Below are 7085 nucleotides of genomic sequence, written 5' to 3'. Positions count from 1 at the left end.
GTAGAGACGAGGTTTCACCACGTTGGCCAGGCTGGTCTCGAACTCCTGACCTCAGGTGATCCACCCACTTCGGCCTCCCAAAGTGCTGAGATTATAGGCGTGAGCCACCACACCCGGCTAAAATCCAGACTTTTATGGCAGATGAGTGGAAAGGCAAGGGAAGCTGGTTAAAATGAAGATTCTTCGGATCCACCGGTCACCTGCTGAATCTTTGCCCCAAGAAATCTGTGTTTTTAGCAAGTTTCTCGGGCTAGGTGCGATAGCTCATGCCTGTAATCCCAGCACTTTGGGAGGCCGAGGCAGTTGGATCACCTGAGGTCAGGAGTTCCAGACCAACCTAGCCAACATGACAAAACCGTGTCTCTACTAAAAATACAAAAACTAGCCAGGCATGGTGGTGGGCACCTGTAATCCCAGCTACTCGGGAGGCTGAGGCAGGAGAATTGCTTGAACCCAGGAGGCAGAGGTTGTAGTGAGCCTAGATTTTTTTTTTTTTTTTTTTTTTTTGAGATGGAGTCTCGCTCTGTCGCCCAGGCTGGAGTGCAGTGGCACAATCTCGGCTCACTGCAAGCTCCGCCTCCTGGGTTCACGCCATTCTCCTGCCTCAGCCTCTCCGAGTAGCTGGGACTACAGGCGCCCGCCACCACGCCCGGCTAATTTTTTTGTATTTTTAGTAGAGATGGGGTTTCACCGTGGTCTCGATCTCCTGACCTCGTGATCCGCCCGCCTCGGCCTCCCAAAGTGCTGGGATTACAAGCGTGAGCCACCGCGCCCGGCCTGTGAGCCTAGATTATGCCACTGCACTCCAGCCTAGGCGACAGAGCGAGACTCTGTCTCAAAAAAAAAAAAAAAGTTTCTCAAAGATTTCTGATTTACGTTATAATAGAACTGCTGCTTGAGATTCTGGAAAGATTTGTTAATTTCGTTACATATGGATTTAACCCTCAATATGAAGGATGTTAGAATAATGAATAATCATGGGAAATGGTCAGGGTCTTTCTCCTGATGGTATATGGGCCATTTTCAAGTGGGATGGGAGTAGTTAATGTGTGATCTATGTGTTGATCTAATACAGGGCAGAAACCAATTTGAGCAAGTAATGCTCCAGGGCACACCCCCTTACTCACCCCCACCTAAAAATAATTTTACCAACTGTTTGTTCAAAGTCCAAGTGACAAAGGGCAGTGCTGGTTGTCATTGTTCTTGGGTGAGTCATACTATACTGCTTACTAATTCCTCTTCCTCCTCAAACCTGCTTTCTTCCCATCTTCTAGGGGTTGAGGATTGTTTTTTTTTCATCACACTCCACAAATGTGAACCTCTTTTTTTTTTGAGACAGAGTCCCACTCTGTCACCCAGGTTGGAGTGCAGTGGCGTGATCTCTGCTCACTGCAAGCTCTGCCTCCCAGGTTCACGCCATTCTTCTGCCTCAGCCTCCTGAGCAGCTGGGACTGCAGGCGCCCGCCACCACGCCCGGCTAATTTTTTTGTATTTTTATTAGAGACAGGGTTTCACCGTGTTAGCCAGGATGGTCTCAATCTCCTGACCTCATGATCTGCCCGCCTCGGACTCCCAAAGTGCTGGGATTACAGGCTTGAGCCACCGCACCTGGCTGAACCTCTTTTTTCTGTCACACTACCAGGATCTCTCTTTCTCTCTAACTGTGCATGTGTGTGTTTGCACATGTTTGTGTATGTGTGTTTCTAAATTTTGGACATTTTTTATGAAGTTCTATATGATGTAATTTTTTTGCGTGTGTATGCACATGAGGCCAGGTTTTAAAATATATACATTTATTTAATTTTTAGAATATATGTAAAATTGTTGAAGTATCACATACCTACAAAAAGTATACATGTCAGCCACGTGTGGTGTCTCATGCCTTTAATCCCAGAACTTTGAGAGGCTGAAGCATGTGGATCACTTGAGGTCAGGAGTTCAAGACCAGCCTGGCCAACGTGGCAAAACCTTGTCTCTACTAAAACTACAAAAATTTGCCAGGCGTGGTTGTGCGTGCCTGTAGTCCCAGCTACTTGAGAGGCTGAGGGACCAGAATCGCTTGAATCCGGAAAGCAGAGTTTGCAGTGAGCTGAGACTGTGCCACTGCACTCCAGCCTGGATGATAGACTGAGACTCTGTCTCAAAAAAAAAAAAAAAAAAGTGTACATATGATAAGTTTACAGTTTCATGAATTTTTACAAAATTCATATCCATAGAACCAGAATTCAAATCAAGAATCAGAATCCTACCAGAATCCTGGAAGACTCCCTCCTGCTGTCTTCCAGTCATGAAGTCCCACCAGGGGAATGTCAGCCAAAAATGAAATTAAAATTTTTTTTTTTTTTTTGAGATGGAATCTTGCACTGTCCCCCAGGCTGGAGTGCAGTGGCTTGATCTCGGCTCACTGCAAGCTCCGCCTCCTGGGTTCATGCCATTCTCCTGCCTCAGCCTCCGAGTAGCTGGGACCACAGGCGCCCGCCACCACGCCCGGCTAATTTTTCGTATTTTTAGTAGAGACGGGGTTTCACCGTGTTACCCAGGATGGTCTCGATCTCCTGACTTTGTGATCCGCCCGCCTCAGCCTCCCAAAGTGCTGGGATTACAGGCGCGAGCCACCATGCCCGGCCAAAAATGAAATTATAAGCTCCTCCCCCAAATGACTGAACAGACCCCTTCCTCTCCACGAAGGGGATTTCAAACCGGGGTATGAGGGTCGGATATGCCTCATTATACTCTCCTCCCTTTGGAATTCAGCCACAGCTGACCAGCATTAACATTAAAACAGAGATCTTATGACTGACAAAGCAGACTGTTTGTAGCAATAAAATACCAAATTCCAACCTGATTCTAGTATAGCATCACATGACAGATAGCAGGCCCTGAAAGGAATAAAAATCTTTTGCCCGAGAATATATTTCTTTGACATATTTTTATTTATTATTTTTCTTTTATGTCAGACAGGTAATGTGCCAACATCCTAACAAGGTTCGAGGGTGGCACATCTGACGCACACATGTGAACGCCCGATCATTACGCTCTTGAACTACAAAAGGATCGACTTTGACGTATTTTTTTTTTTTTTTTTTTGAGAAGGAGTCTCGCTCTTTCACCCAGGCTGGAGTGCAGTGGCGCGATCTCGGCTCACTGCAAGCTCCGCCCCCCCGGGTTCATGCCATTCTCCTGCCTCAGCCTCCCGAGTGGCTGGGACTACAGGCACCCGCCACCACGCCCGGCTAATTTTTTTTTTTGTATTTTTAGTAGAGACGGGGTTTCACCGTGTTAGCCAGGATGGTCTCAATCTCCTGACCTCGTGATCCGCCCGCCTCGGCCTCCCAAAGTGCTGGGAACATTGACGTATTTTTAAATGGCTCTGCAAAACTGTATCTCGTGGGAGAAATTTACTTTCTATAGAGAATCCCCTTCCCTTTCCAAGTATTTTTCTGATCCTGAAGAGACTGGCTGAGAGACCAGCACCTTTTAAAGTTCTAAATAGAAAATATTTGCCATCTGTTGCCTCTAAGGGTGGCCACCTAGGAGACTTTATCTACATAATAAGAACCTTGCAAGTCTCCACAAGTCCTTATCTTAACCCAAACACTCCTTTCTATTGATTCCAGGTCTCTAGGTAATAACTCTTTCAACCAATTGCCAATCAGAAAATCTTTGAACCTACCTATCACCTAGAAGCACGCTTCCCCTGACTTCAGTTGTGCTGCATTTCTAGATTGAACCAATGTATGCCTCACATGTATTGATTGATGTCTTTTGTTTCCCTAAAACGTACAAAACTAAGCTGTAACTGAACCACCTTGGACACATTTCTCAGGACCTCTTGAGACTGTCTCTTGGGCCATGGTCACTCATATTCAGCTCGGAGTAAACCTCTTTAAATATTTTACAGAGTTTGACTTTTTTCGTCAACAGTAACAACTGTTCTAACTTCTAGAATAATAGATTAGTTTTTAGCTGGCACAGCAGCTCACACCTATAATCCCAGCATTTGGGGAGGTTGAGGTAGAAGGACTCCCTGAGCCCAGGAGTTTGAGACCAGCCTGGGCAACACAGTGAGATCTCATCTCCACAAAAATTTAAATAAATTAGTGGGGTGTGGTGGTGTGTGACTGTAGTCCCAGCTACTTGGGAAGCTGAGGCAGGAGGATCACTTGAGCCCAGGAATGCAAGGCTGCAGTGAGCTAAGATCACACCATTGCACTCCAGCCTGGGTGATAGAGTGGGACCCTGTCTCACTCTAGAACTTTAAAACTGGATGAGTTTTGTCTATTTTTATTTTTTATTTTTATTTTTGAGAGATGGAGTCTCGCTCTATCACCCAGGCTGGAGTGCAGCAGCATGACCTCAGCTCACTGCAACCTCCACCTCCCAGGTTCAAGCCATTCTCCTGCCTCAGCCTCCCGAGTAGCTGGGATTACAGGCGTCTGCCACCATGCCTGGCTAATTTTTGTATTTTTAGTAGAGACAGGGTTTCACCATGTTGGCCAGGCTGGTCTCGAACTCCCACCCTCAGGTGATCCACCTGCCTCAGCCTCCCAAAGTGTTGGGATTACAGGCATGAGCCACTGTGCCTGGCCCAATTTTGTCTATTGTTAAAGTTTTGACCTTTACATTATACAAGTAGAATTGTAAACCACGTGCTCTTTTTTTGTCTGGCTTCTTTTGTCCTCACATTGTGAGATTCATTCAGGTTGTGGTTTCTAGTTGTGGCTTATTCATTGTCATTGCTGTATAGCATTTCATTATGTAGAAATACCATCTTTTTTTTTTTTACCAGGACCCTAAACCCAGGCCACCATTGTGAAAAGGGAAAGCACAGCTATGTGGTTACAAGGTCAGTCTCCCAAGGAAATGACTAACCAGTTTGCGGGGCTGTCTTGAACAGCAGGCGTATGGGGGTCCTAGGCCCACATTCTATCCTCAGATACTCCTCATCATGACAGAACAGTACAGAAAGATACACAAAGCACACAGATTCACTACAGTTTACGATTAGCCTCAGTAATCCTTTTTTCCATTAATCAAAATTTTACAGAGGAGATAAACAGTGATTTTTGTTTTTGTTTTTTATTGTTTGTTTTTTGAGCCAGAGTCTCACTCTGTTGCCCAGGCTGGAGTGCAATGGCATGATCTTGGTTCACTGCAACCTCCGCCTCCTGGATTCAAGCGATTCTCCTGCCTCAGCCTCGCGAGTAGCTGGGACTACAGGTGCTTGCCACCATGCCCGGCTAATTTTTTGTATTTTTAGTAGAGACGGGGTTTCACCGTGTTGCCCAGGCTGGTGTCAAACTCCTGACCTCAGGCGATCTGCTCGCCTCGGCCTCCCAAAGTGCTGGATTACAGGTGTGAGCCACCACGCCTTCGATAAACAGTGATTTTTACCATTCATTTAACCCTTTTGCAGAGAGAGAGAGAGAGAGAGAGAAAGAGCACATTGCCCGAGGCAGGGTGGGAAAAGTGAAGAGCTCAGGGAGACCAGAGAAAGACCCACCCATTGCTCAAAAGTTCAGGTGGCTGCTTGTCCGTCAAGAAGGGATCTTTTCCAGCAGTCCTGTCAGCTCTCAAGTTTCCCCTTTTAGGAAAGAAAAAGCTCCCCATGTCCCACAATCCTGTACATGCCTAATCCTGTCACCCACAGCCGTCAGCAAAGAGTGCAAAGCAGATTATTCCATAGAGAGTAGCAGTTAACATCCTGTAGTGCCAAACCCACATTTAGCCGAGAGGGACTTTACTGAGAGGGCCTCTAACCCTCGTAAGTTGGGCCTTGAACCCAATGTTGGTCAAGTTGCCTCTTATTGAGAGGAGCCTTTAACCCTCTTTGTCTTAGGAGAGACTCTAACTCTTCTAAGCTGGGCCTCTCACCCAATCCCATTCTTTACCCAGGTACCCCACCAACTTACCCAAAGTCAACCAATCTATTTTCTTTGAGTGAGGGAGTTTCTTCAGTATCATCCCTTCAGGGTTTGCCAGAAAGATGTCACCGGACCCTACCACTTACCCGAAGTTAGCCTTTGGGTCTGGGGTTTCCCTACTATAGTTCCCTTCTGTGGTTGCCAAAAAGATGTTACAAGAAGGGGGTCCTGATCCAGACCCCAAGAGCGGGTTCTTGGATTTTGCGCAAGAAAGAATTCAGAGCAAGTCCCTAGAGTAAAGTGAAAGCAAGTTTATTAGCAAAGTAAAGGAACCAAAGAATGGCTACTCCACAGACAGAGCAGCCCCAAGGGCTGCTGGTTGCCCATTTTTATGGTTATTTCTTGATGATATGCTGAACAAGGGGTGGATTATTCATGCCTCCCCTTTCTTAGACCCTATAGGGTAACTTCCTGACGTTGCCATGGCATTTGTAAACTGTCATGGTGCTGGTGGGAGTGTAGCAGTGAGGAAGATCATCACTATCTTGGTTTTGGTGGGTTTTGGCCGGCTTCCTTACTGCAACCTGTTTTATCAGCAAAGTCTTTATGACCTGTATCTTGTGCTGGTCTCCTATCTCATCCTGTGACTTAGAATGCCTCTCTGGGAATGCAGCCCAGTTAAGACTCAGCCTTATTTTACCCAGCTCCTACTCAAGATGGAGTTGCTCTAGTTCAAAGGCCTCTAACAATCATAGATCACTGGAACTTCAAACTCCTGGCCTCAGGCGATCCTTCCATGGTGGCCTCCTAAAGCACTGGGATTACGAGTGTGGGCCATCATGACCAGCCCTATCCGTATTTTTTTTTTTTTTTTGAAACAGAGTTTCACTCTGTTGCCCAGGCTGGAGTGTAGTGGCACAATCTCAGCTCAATGCAGCCTCAACCTCCTGGGTTCAAGCAATTCTCCCACCTCATTCTCCTGAGTAGCTGGGACTGTAGTCACTATAGTCACCTGCTACCATGCCCAGCTAATTTTTTTTTTTTTTTTAGATGGACTCTCGCTCTGTCACCAGGCTAGAGTACAATGGTGCCATCTCGGCTCACTGCAACATCGACGCCCTGGTTCAAGGGATTCTCCTGTTTCAGCCTCCCGAGTACCTGGGATTACAGGCACACACCACCACACCCAGCTAACTTTTGTATTTTTTTTTTTTTTTGAGA

General features: G+C 46.4%; 1 non-coding gene across 1 annotated transcript; it reads right to left on the bottom strand.

Moving 5' to 3' along the window:
* Window positions 1–2951: 2951 nt before the first annotated feature.
* On the bottom strand, window positions 2952–3055 carry LOC129457937 (small nucleolar RNA U13). Its single transcript, XR_008649470.1, has one exon. It is a non-coding gene; the product is annotated as a small nucleolar RNA U13 (small nucleolar RNA).
* Window positions 3056–7085: the final 4030 nt, after the last annotated feature.

The sequence above is a fragment of the Symphalangus syndactylus genome, chromosome 11 (genome assembly GCF_028878055.3).
Source record: "Symphalangus syndactylus isolate Jambi chromosome 11, NHGRI_mSymSyn1-v2.1_pri, whole genome shotgun sequence".
Lineage (NCBI taxonomy): Eukaryota > Metazoa > Chordata > Mammalia > Primates > Hylobatidae > Symphalangus > Symphalangus syndactylus.
Note: the sequence above shows the minus strand (reverse complement) of the source record. Positions and strands in the feature narration are given on the sequence as shown.